Below are 11679 nucleotides of genomic sequence, written 5' to 3' on the forward strand. Positions count from 1 at the left end.
CTAGTGTAGCCAGTCTTTCTAGAAAGCATAAATAACGTGAGAAATGTATTGAAGGTTTTGAACATTCTCATGATGGGATATAAAATAATAGTTCATTATTTTATAACAAAAAATACAAACGAAGACAGATGCCTTATAAGATAATACAACAAAAATTTCTTCTCAAGCCCCAATGCTCTAAGATTTGCAGGCCTCCAGCCCTTTTAGAGATCAGACTCTGACATATCCTCAGGGTCAATTTAGGAGGGCTACAATGATTTAAAAAATAGCACAATCTCCATGACTTAGACAAGAGATCTATTGCCCCACAGTACTGGAGGCTGAAATTTCAAGGTCAGGGTGGCAGCATGGTTGGTTTCTCCAGAGGCCTCTTTCCTTGGCTGGTTAGATAGCTGTCTTCTCCCTCTGACCTTCCATGGTCTTCCACATGTATCTGTGCCATGATCTCTTCTTCTAAGGACCCTAGATATACTTGATTAAGGCTCGTCCTAATGGCTTCACTTCTTATTGTACAGTGCCCAAGGTAGAAAGATGTCTGTTTATTTGTTTACCTTCTGCAGAGACAGGAAAACATACCTCAATGCCTATGTCAGGCATTGAGCCAGGAGCAATTCACCCACACACATACACATACACATACACACACACACACACACTCCCATTATGCCCTGGAGAAAATTGAGATGGAGAGAAATTAAGCAACTTGGCAAATAAAAATAATAAAAATATTTAATAATAAAAATAAATAATAAACCAAAATAATAAAAATATATTTAAAATAGATGTTTACATTGTTAAAACTGTTACAAAGAATGAGCTTGAGTAGATTTTGGTCTTGATTGGAGTCAACAATAGATATTCTTGATATGAAACCAAGAAAAGATAGTGTGTGCGTGTCTGTGTGTGTCTGTGTCTGTATGTGCCTGTGTGTGTGCCTGTGTGCATGGCTGTGTTGAGCCCGGTGCTTGAACTCAGGGCCTGGGCAGAGTCTCTGAGCTGTCTTCCTCAAAGCAAGTGCTCTACCACTTGAGCCACAGCTCCAGTTCTGGAACTTGGTGTAGGAAGAATCATCTCTCAGGTGGTTTGCTCCGGCTACACCCTTCCTAAGAATGTGTATGAGTTTTTGATTGCTTCTTGAGTAAAGTTAAAACTAATCATGAACTTTGAGGTTTCCTACTAATTTGTCTAAGAGCCCTCCCTCTGCACAACTCCAGTTCCATTGTCTCCTCTGCTCAGACACATACTGTCTTCCTTCCTTTCCCCAGAGCCTTCTGTTCATCTAAGGAGAAAGGCTAGAAATCACACTATAGTTTCCTTATGAGAAAAACAAACCATTTCTGTGGAAATCACTACACTACTGAAGGTTATCTTCTAAAGCATCTCCTCAACACTACTCAAAGTGGCTTTCTAATCAAGTATATGTCTGTAATTTTTCTTGTTGTATTTTGCTTTTGACTTTGTCTCTAGCTTTTTTTAATTTGTTTGTTTGATGAAACAGAAACTAGATTTGAAACCACAGCCTTGACCAGTTATTGCTTTCCTTTGCTTCACCTTGATGAACCTTGCTATCCTGACTGTGAAACGGATTCACTGTGAGAGCAGCCTCCTGCCCACCTGCCTTGTTGCTGCAGGCCTCAGAGAGGAAGCTTTGGGCGAACCATTGTGAGCTCCACACAACTCTGAAAATTCAAGACTGTGATTATTATTGAGACTATTTTCTACTACCCCGCTATGAATAACTTTATCGTGAAGTTCTATGAATTGCTTTACACCAATGAAAACTTTACTGTAAAGCATTTTAAACTATTTTGCAAGGACAGTGATACAAAATTTTTATGTGCCACTTTAATAATATTATTATTATTCTAATAATATTCACTCAGTATCATTGTCCCAGAAGGCTTTAGTTATTTGCAAGGTACATGCCTAAGTTAAGTACCTTTCCTCTCACCAGCTCAGACGTGGGCAACGGGACCCATGATGTACAAAGCAGCTTAGCTACACCAGAGGGTTGCAGACGTAAGAATCTGGAATGTAAGCAGGGTACCCGTGCCGGTAATCCTAGCTACTCAGGAGGCTGAGACCCTGAGGACTGATGTTTCAAGCCAGCAGGGGCAGAAAAGTCCTCTAGACTCCATTTCTAAAATAACCAACAGAAAACAGAGCTAGAGGCATGGATCGAGTGGTTGAGTGCTAGCTGAGCAAACAATCTATGACCAAATGTGAGGTCCTGAGTTCAAACCCCAGACACACACACACACACACACACACACACACACACACACACACACACACACACACACACACACGTGTGCACACAGAATCCATTCCCGAGGCCTTTCTCAGCAAAAGTTCTGTTTCTGAGGCAACTGGGAAACCCCAAAAGAAAAGCACCACAGTAAGCAGCAGTGAGCCGCCCACACTCCGTTCCTTCAGCTCTGCCTAACTAGTTGCAGTCACATTTCAGATTGGCCGAGCAACTTCTTCCCCTGGAGTTCACAGCGTCAAGGCTTTCCCTCATTAATGCGCACAGTGCTGTGTGCAGGAGGTGGGTGGCGAACGATTTCAAGTCTTTTCTTCTGTACCTTCCAAAGAGCCTGCGCTCTCAATAGCTCCCACGAACAAGTGAACCATTTTGGTTATAAGATTATGATTCGCCCATCACCCTACATTAACACCACTAAAACAACCTTTGTCTTTCTTCAGATCTGTGCAGTCAAGTGCACAGAGTTAGAAAAAAGAACATAAAAGCCGCTCCGGACAGTATGCATGTGAGACCACGCGTTAGATGCGATTTTCTTTGTCTGGCTTTAGAAAATTCCCAAAGAACAAATAGGATTAAATGTAGCACTTTCCTTTCTCGGCAGCCTCCTGAGCCTCACCTCCTTTACAACCTTCTGTCCCCCACACAACCCTGCAGCTGCCTGCGATGGTCTCATGGCAGATGTCCCAAAACGCCTCTCTCTTCTGCCTCGCCATGCTGAAGATTGATTGCTACCATCACATAGAAGACAGGCAAGCTGAATGCCAAGCTTCGGGGCTGGGACATAGCTCAGCGGTAGACAGGTCCTGGGTTCCATCTGGAAATAAATAGAGGAATCCCTAAATTTCTACATCTATGCTGGTCTCCCTCCCCCCCTCCAAGTTTCCCACCTGAGCCAGCCTTACAGCAATACCCCATGTTGGGGATCTTCTCTGAACCCTCCCATCATAACTTCTTCCTAGGCTCCCAGGTTCACCACATGGGATGATCTCAAGTGAGAAAGGAAAGCTGGCCACAGGTGGCTTATACCTGGAATCCTACTTACAACAGAGGCAGAGGATTATAGTCTGAGGATTATAGTCTGAAGCCACTCTGGGCAGGAAAGTTCATGAGACTTCTTATCTCTAATTAACCAGCAAAAAGCTGAAAGTGGAGTTGTGGCTCAAGTGGCACAGTGCCAGCCTTGAGTGACAAAACTGAAGGACAGGCCTTGAGTTCAAGCCCTAGTAGTCATGCAAAGAACAAAGACATATGGGAAGGCCCTACTATGTGCCAAGCACCCTGTTCACTCACCCAAATCCCAGCAGCCTAACGCAGATTTCCCTTCTCCCTGCGCAGCTGTAGTCATCGGGGTCACACAGTGCCAGGCTGGTGCGGGCGCCCCTACGCTCACTTAGTTATCACAAGAAAGAAGAAATCGTGGGTACCATTGGGATTTGCACAGCCCTCCTGAGTTGCTGGGGCTCCTGTTCCACTGCCCACTCCGATGTGCACATTCACGCGGTCCACGTACCTCACCCACGTGGTTCCCTGTAGCTCCCTGTGAGGGGACAGGGATAAGGCCCACCCTGTTGTTTTCTCTCCTTTAGAACTGCACATTGTCCCTCCTATTCTTTTTGCATGCTCTTTAAAAATTATGTTTATTGGCATATATGTTATGTAAATTGAATGGTTCTGCTGGGATATTTCCAAACACATGTATATTGTATTGTGACCATATTCATCCCCTGTATTACTTTCTGTTCCTCCAGCCCTTCCTCTTGACAATTTTGTGTGAGGATATTCTGGTACTGGGGCTTGAGCTTAGGGAGTGAGTGCTGCCCCTTAACTTTTTTTGCTCAAGTCTGGTGCTCTACAACTTAAGCCACAGCTCCATTCCCAGCTTTGGGGTAGCTAATTGGAGATGAGGGTCTCATGGACTTTTCTGATCAGGTTGGATTCAAATCTCAGCTTCCTAAGTAGCTTGATTACCGGTGTAACTGAGCCAGAGCCTCCTTGCTCTCTTGCAAATGTTTAAAAATGGGTTTACTTTGGGGAGGGCAGATCTGGAGTTTGCAGTTAGGGATGTGCTCCTGCTAGTCAGGAGCTTGACCACTTGAGCCATACCTCCCAACCATAAATGACTTCTCCAGAGGGACACACAAAATATTTCATGTTATTCTTTCCCCCTTCCCCACTTGCCACTGGTCCTGCTCTCCAACAGTTCCCCCCATAACATAACACCTCTTAAGTGATTGTGTAGAACCTTGCCACAGGACTCAAGCCAGCCTGACTTCCCTGGGTGTTGATTTTGGACACTAAAATGGCTTCCCTTCAATCTACATTCTTCAAACACTTCTTTAATGTTCAAGGGCTGAAGCTGGAAGACCAAGGCGGGGTGGTGGTGGTGTTTACACATCCAGAGGGCAAGTCAGACTCGTTCATAAATAAATGTCATTTTAATAAGAGGCAGAGTCTGATGAATGGAAGGAGAAAACTCGTAAGCCTTTGGGACTGCAGAGAAAGCAATCATTTCCTGCCGAGGAGCTAGGAAGGGCTTACAGGGGATTTAGACATTTCAGTTGGGCTTTCAGGAGTGATTAGGATGTCCCAACAGGTTCACAAGAGGAGGGGGAAGGGCTCAGGCAATAAGGCTCTGGGGAGTTGAGCTCATGACACACAGGAGAGAAGAAGCCAAGAAATGCATAGGATTCACCCAATGCAGCAGGCGGGACATGGGCGCCACTGGAAGAGAGGCCATTCCGGTATCATTTAGAGCCTCTCATGGAGGTCCTCAGGATGCCAAGGTAGCACCCACCCTAGACCCCGTGACGGGCAGCCACAGTATGAACTGATGAGTTTTGTCTTCTGCCTTTGGGAATCCAGAGTCTGCATGAACATATTTATTTTCCTTTTATCCTGAGGTTTGTAATCAAACATGAATTTAATCTGCCTAAACACATATATCACAGAAGCAAAATTTCTATTTTATCTTGGAAACTGATAGTCAGGCATTCACACTCCCTCGGCTTTTGGGGTATTCATTTTTCCTCTTTGGAACAAATGTACTGGTAAATCATTGCAATTTGAAGACAAAGATCATGGCACGGAACACAGCCCTACATCCTAGTTTGCTTTTGTCATGTTGAGTTTGGCTGTGCTGAATTTAGACTTCCCCTGGCATGTCTAAAAAGCCACTTTTTCATCTGCTTGCTGTGTGCTTTAGCTAAGATGCCTAGCCTCTCTGTGCTTGACTTTATCCTTTCTTTTTCCTTTCTTCCTTTTTCTCCTTCCTTCCTTCCTTCCTTCCTTCCTTCCTTCCTTCCTTCCTTCCTTCCTTCCTTCCTTCCTTCCTTTCTTCCTTCCTGCCTTCCTTCCTTTCTTTCTTTCTTTCTTCCTTCCTTCCTTCCTTCCTTCCTTCCTTCCTTCCTTCCTTCTTTCCTTTCTTCCTTTCTTTCTCTTTCTTTCTCTCTCCCTCCCTCCCCCCCTCTATTTGTTTCTTTCTTTTGTTGCCAGTCCTGGGACTTGAACTCAGGGCTTGGACACTGTCCCTGAGCTGCTTCTGCTCAAGGCTAGCGCTCTACTACTTGAGCCACAGCACCACTTCCAGCCTTTTTCTGAGTAGTTTGTTGGAGATAAGAGTCTCATGGACTTTCCTGCCAGGTCTGGCTTCAAACCATGTCCTTAGATCTCAGCCTACTGAGTAGCTAGTGTCCTTCGGCTTTCCTAAGTAGGAAAGTGTAAGTACTGATTATTTGCTCCTTCCTTGAGCAAATGTTGATCAAGTATCTCTTGTGGGTGAGGAACTGAGCTGGTCATAAATGACCTCAATAAAAGCATCTGATCCTCTTACAAAGAAAAAGGGCAAGGTATGTGCATGCCTCTTGTGTGCTGGGGTTTCACACACAGCTGTCAGTCAGCGCTAGTGTGACTCCTACTGGGCAGGGCTTTGTCACATTCGATGCAAAGAAGCCCAGGGACGCCCGTGGGGACCTGAGGATGGTGTTCAGCTGTGGGTAGCAGAGCTGAGGTGGAGGCTGGGCAGACTGTTGGATCCAAAGTCACCTGCCGACTCACCGGTAGTGAGGCCTGATTGCTAACTGCACCTTATTTATTTTATTTCCTCCCCCCCCCACCCAGAACTTTTAAACCTTCATTTGGCCTCTTGATAGCCACAGAAGGTAAGAAAAAGCAATTTCTTGGCAGATGTGCTCCTCGGGGTCATGTTGAGCCGTGATGGGTGGATGGATGCCTGCCTTTGTGGGATGCCCCTCCCCCAGCCTCCAGAGCCCCTGGAACCCCTCCCCCGCCCTGCAGGCTCGTGGCTTCCTGAGGTGTCTCTGGAGGCTTTGACTGAATCACCATTTGGTCACTCCCTCTTAATTATTCACAATTACCCGAGTTCCCAGTCCTACAATAAGGAAGGAGAAGGGTAGCATTTTCTAAGACATATGTGTTTACTGTTGCAGGCAGATTTGTAAACTTATTAGTGCCTCTGCACACCATATAATTAAGATCAAATTATCCTAGTGCTTAAAATAATGCCTGCTGCTATTGTGCTACTGAAAACGCTAAGGATGAAAAAAACAAAAGCCTTTTTTTTTTTTTTAACACATGTACAGCTTGCCCTCCTCACACTTTGAGTGAAATTTCCATTCTCCAGGACCAGGGACTCGCTGGGCGTGCTGGGCGTGCTGGATGACTGTGTGGCCCCTGGGCAATGACACTTATGTTTAGGGATGCTCCCGCCTGTGCTAGACACAGACATTGTGGGACACATCCTAGGATTCCCCTGGAAATGGTCTGCAGGTGGGTCTGTGGGCAGGGCTGGACAGAAAATGAACGCCGAGGTGCATGCTCAGATGTTGTCTATGAGGTATTGGCACAGCTGAAACCAAAATGACTGGAAGCTGGCATATCAGGAGGCAGCTATGATGGTCTAAGTTATCAGCGGCTAGAGCTAGGAATACACAAATGAGTATGAGACGCACATGGGAGGCGTGCTGAGAGAGCTAAGAGACTGGAAGGGGAGAATCACGCACATGTATGAACTGCCCACGGCCAGACTGCTCCAGGCCAAGTTTAACTAGCTTACCCTGGGGATAAGTTCCCTAGGGAACTGAAAACATTTAGATGGGTGGAAGGAGAAGGCAAAGAGGTTGTCAGGAGGTGGCAATGAGCATGGCAGACGGGAGTGCATGGAGGGGCAACTTCTCTTCTCCATGGGTGGAGAGTGGAGAAAGGTCTACAGCAGTGGGGGTTCCCAACAGGTAAGACTGCTGATGAGAATGGGATGAGGTGGACTGCTCCAGAGCCTTCTTCCCGCATCTCCACCCTGCCGTGTACAGCTATGAGGCCATCGCCAGTGTTTCAGGAAGACATATGTCCTGCGCTTAAGAGCCCAGACGTGGAGTTCTGAGTTCATATCCTCGTGCTGCCGCCCACTGCAGCCTCGAATAGTGCCGAGCATATGGCCATACATAAGCAGATGAGTGAGTCAATGAATGGTGGAGTGGAGTAGTGAAACCAAGTTGCTCATCCAGAGGCACAGTGTCCTCCCTGGGAAATGGAGCCAGTAACAGAATCTACTTCACAGCGCCGCTGGAAAAAGAATGGCGCTGTCAAGTGTTGATCCAGACAAGATGTCCAGGAGGGGAGGGTCAGGACAGCATTCACACCACCCACTCCAGCACCACTACTCAGCATGGTGCCAAAGCCAGCTTCTTCAAACCATCTGGGGCTGGGCCTGACCGATGAGAGGTCACAAGGGAGGGAGGGAGTCTCACCTTGCCACAGACTTATAGCAAGAGCTTCCAAGGGAAAAGCGTGGGGTCCTGTGCTTCTTTGAGAGCCTCAGCGATTGTCCACCATGCTAACAACTAGGATCACTGCATTGACATTCTAGTTCATAAATGAAATAGTCTACAGGTGAAGGGAGCAGTGCCCAGCAGAAGACCGCAGAGGGAGACTTCAGGGTGGAGGATGGAGACTGAAGTTGGATGCATGATGCTATGAAAGATGGAAGTTCTGAGGTAGAGTGACAGAGCAGCAGATGCGGAATCCTAAGTCCTTGCACCACACTTCCTCATGGTGCCAAACTGCTTGGTGGTGGAGAAAGGGATCTGAAGGATGCAGATTCAGCTTGGTAAGGACAACTGCAAGTGAGCTGCATTTAATGTGAAAAGGGAGAAAGACAGTGAAACGGAACCAAAGACTGGCCAGCAGAGAAAGGGGGGAGAGCAGACGCCATGGTTTTAGTTTCCCTCCTTTTACAGGAGAGTATGCACCTTATTTCCATCTACTGCCTGGAGAGCTCCTGTGTTCTTATTGACCACACATACACACATGCACACATGCACATATAGGTGTGCACACACATGCACAGACATATATTTTGCTGGAATTTGGATTGTGATTATACTGAATGTTAATCTTTCTATCCAAGAACATACATTATCTCTTGCCTATTTGGGGGTGACTGTAGTAAGACCTGTGGAAATCTGTACCAGTGAAGACAGTGTAGTTTTGGAGGGAAGATAAATAAGCACGCCAGTAAGGTAGAGTCCACAAGCAGGTTGTTCCGCACACGGTCACCAGAAATACAGTCAAGGATCACCAAAGGAAGAGCCTTCTTTTCAGTAGATAGATGGATCAATAGAATCCACGTATGGGGAAAATGAGTCCTACATCATACCAAAACACAAACACCATATGGACTGCATAACTAAATGTGAAACTCAAAACAATACAGATTGTAGAGAGAAGAAAAAGAACAGGAAGTTTTCATGATCTTGAAGTAGACAAAGATTTATTTACATAGTATGTAAAATACAGTTTTCTCATGAGAAAAAAAAAAAAAAAAAGGTCAGAAGATGCTGGCTCATACCTGTAATTCTAGTTACTCAGGAAGCTGAGATTTGGAGGACCAAAATTCAAAGCCAGCCTGGGCAGAAAGTCTGTGACACTCGAGCAAAAAGCCTGGCTCCATATATTGCTTAAGTAGTATAGCACAAGTGGACCAAGCACAAAGCTCTGAGTTCAAACCCCAATACCAGAAAAAAAAAAAGTATGTGTGTGGGAGATAAAATTTAGATGCATTGTATTGGATGTAATATTTAATCTTGTATATAACATATCAAAATTAAGAATTTTTTTTTTTTGTCAGTTGTGGGGCTTGAACTTTGGGCTTGGGTGCTGTCCCTCAGCTCTTCAGCTCAAGGCGAGCGCTCTACCACTTGAGCTACAGCACCACTTCTGGTTTTCTAGTGGTTTATTGGAGATAAGAGTCTTATGGACTTTCCTGCCCGGGCTAGCTTTGAACTGTGATCCTCAGTTCTCAGCCTCCTGAGTAGCCAGGATGACAGGCGTGAGCCACTGGCACCCGGTTAAAAACTTTTTAAAATCAAATGCCATTTGAAAAAGTCAAAGATGACACACAGAATGTGAAAAACTATACGATGCCTATCTCCAACAGCACTTTATCCAGATTATGTAAGTAATTCCTACAAGTTTGTGGGTAAAAGGCAGCAGAGGGGAGCGCAGGGGCCTTGGAGAAGTGAGGTGATGGGTGGTTCAGACTGGAGGTGAGAGGCAAAGCCGTGCAGGGGGGGGAGGGTGTGGAGGTGGAAGGGAGGCGCTCTGGTGGTGAGGAAAGCAGGAGGCCTGGACTCAGAGGCGTCCCAAACGGCTCTTGTAAAGGCACTGACAGGAGGCTTATCAGAGGCTTACAATCAGAGGCTCCCAAGCAGTTTCAATCAGCCCCGCAGTTCATTATATATATGAAACACTGGAGGGGTCTGGGAGGAAGGCTAGTTTCTCTAGGCTCAGCCAATCCCCCGGACATCCCAGCATCCAAATAAAGTTATATGCTTATTACAGTGAGGGAAACATGACAGGCTCGAGGGGCTGGGGACCTGGTCAGTGAGCAAGCACGTGGTTAGCACACACAAAGCCCTGTGTAAATAGCACCCAAGACAATGCCAGAAGGTTATGGAAAATGAAACAACATGTCCTTCATGGCTCAGCCCTCTCCCTGCTCTGTTAATCTAGAGGTGGGTGGGTAGTGTACTGACAAAGGTATCTCTAGGGTTTCAAAGCATACTTTTCTCTAGATGGTCAGCAAGTGTTCATGGGGGCACTGCTGGGTGCTGAGAGTCTACTGAACACAGTGGCTGCTGCATCTCAGAGCTTGATTCTAGCTACTGAGCCACGGGACCTGTTAGTGACATCCTCAGCTGTCAGTCACTTATGGGGCATAGTAATGCATCCTCGACCTGAGTAACTCACTTGGACCCTCAAATTGAAGGTGTATTTCTCTGGTAGAGGAACATATAAGCCTCCCTCTGGCTTGAACATGGTTTGTTCCCCAACATTTATGTATTGGAGATCTGGTTCCTATGTACTGGTATGGGGAGGAAAGGGACTTTCAGAAGGTCTGTTGATCATAGGCTCCACCATCCAGTGGGGTTAATGCAGTTCCCCAGAGAGTGGGTTTGTTATTACAAAAGGAGGTTGTGATAAAGTAAAGCCTGGCACTTCCCCTCACTGTCTTTCACCATATGACCACGTTTGCATGCATCTGCTCATGCTTCTGCTAGTCTTCCATGTGCAAGCAGCTCAAGACTCGGGGGAAATGAGGATCTTACTGTAAGTCACTGTTAGTCAGTGTGGCTCACATCTGCCTGAAGGATTTGGGGTGTTGGGAGGGAATAAAAAGCAAAGAACAAAACAACTGGTCCTATCTTACCCATGAAGAAGCAGAGGGAGCAGGAAAAAGCAGGAGGGGTGGTTCAGGGAGTAGAATACATGTCTTGCTTTCCTGGTTTTTCTAGGAACTGCAAAATATATTTGCAATGGTAATCATCAAATTCATTGGCCACAAATTTCCTAGTAAGAAGCTATGTATAAAATAGACAAAGGATAGTGCAAGACAAAAGGATAGTGCAAGACATAAGGAAATGGCTTCTTGGACTAATTTATAATGAATAGCCTTGGATTTAAGAAAATCCAGGAGGTCAGGAGCCATTTTCTAGAAGGATGGAGATTGAAGAAGCAGAAGAACTGCTGGATTGAAGGATAAAAGCTAGTGTTTTGCCAGGAGCTAGTGGCTCACGTCTGTAATCCTAGCTACTGAGGAGGTTAAGATCTGAGGATGGTGGTTTGAAGCCAGTTCAGGCAGAAAAGTCTCCACAAGACTCTTATCTCCAATAAACTACTCAAAAAAGTTGCAAGTGGCACTGTGACTCAAGTGGTAGAGTGCTAGTTTTGAGCACATGGAGGCTCAGGGAGAGCACCCAGGCGTTGAGTTCAAGCCCCAGGACTGGCAAAAAAAAAAAAAAAAAAAGCTAATGTTTATTTACAAAACTGGACAATTTGCATAAGGTAGGAAAAAAAAGAAAATCCCTGAACTTAAGGAAGGATGCAACTCTAACATAAAT

Source organism: Dipodomys merriami, unplaced genomic scaffold (genome assembly GCF_024711535.1).
Source record: "Dipodomys merriami isolate MVZ:Mamm:240054 unplaced genomic scaffold, mDipMer1.0.p SCAF_12, whole genome shotgun sequence".
NCBI lineage: Eukaryota > Metazoa > Chordata > Mammalia > Rodentia > Heteromyidae > Dipodomys > Dipodomys merriami.